Below are 932 nucleotides of genomic sequence, written 5' to 3' on the forward strand. Positions count from 1 at the left end.
CCGGGCCGGCGTGGGTGCCCTGTGCCATGGGCACTGCCTGTCGGTGTGTCCCCTGCCTGTCTGTTCGTCTGCCCTCAGTCTCGCTGCCTTCTCTTGGGGTGTTAAGCTTGGCTTTCAGGGACTTGAGTGGAGCTGGGTTTTAAAAGAAAGGTGTCTGGCCTCTCCTCCGGAGAGGTGTAACCGCAGGGAGCTGCGCTGCCCATCGCTTGCTCTCATCCAGCGTGTGTCTGTGTGTGCGTAAGCTTCTGAACTGCTTGGCTTTCTAAGTAGTGCTCTTAGCTTTTGAAGTTTGGGCTGGTGATTTGTCCCGGGTGGTGGCTCAGTAGCGTACTTAGAAGTATGAGGAATTTGGTGAAGCTCTTAAACAATTCAACTATGCCTAATTATTGACTCTAAAACCTTCCAGAAGGCCTGGGTTCTCCCTCTCGCCTGTAGTTTTTCTAAGGCAATGTGCAGCTACCCAAAACATTCTGCTTTGGAAAGCTTGGTAGGTGCAACAAAACTCCTTGTGGTTTTTTTTTTGTTTGAAGGTTTTGGTGTTGTGTTTTTTCCATAGGTCCAGTATATTCATTTGTCTGCTTATTTCTTTACTTGAAATCATGAGGAGAGACTGTAGGCAGGGTTTGGGTTTTTTATTATTGCTTTGATTTACAGGAGGCACGTGCTCCCTGAGAGTAGTAGCTGAGAGAGAAGCAGCAGTAGGAGATCATCCTCAAGGCAGGCATTCTTCCTCTTGAGGTTTTGGTGTCTGAAATTGCCCCTCTGGCTGTTTGGGCAAGGTGGAGTTTGGTCGTCCCGTGCTATGAAAGGGCAGGGCTTTTTGGTTACTTTTAAACTAGTTGAGCAGGTACAAGGACTTTTTGTAGAGTACTGAACCAAGTGGTGCTGGTGAGTGGGGTATATCTGTCCAAAGTGCAAGGTCCTGCTGCAAT

The sequence above is a fragment of the Apaloderma vittatum genome, unplaced genomic scaffold, assembly GCF_000703405.1.
Source record: "Apaloderma vittatum isolate BGI_N311 unplaced genomic scaffold, ASM70340v1 scaffold40308, whole genome shotgun sequence".
Lineage (NCBI taxonomy): Eukaryota > Metazoa > Chordata > Aves > Trogoniformes > Trogonidae > Apaloderma > Apaloderma vittatum.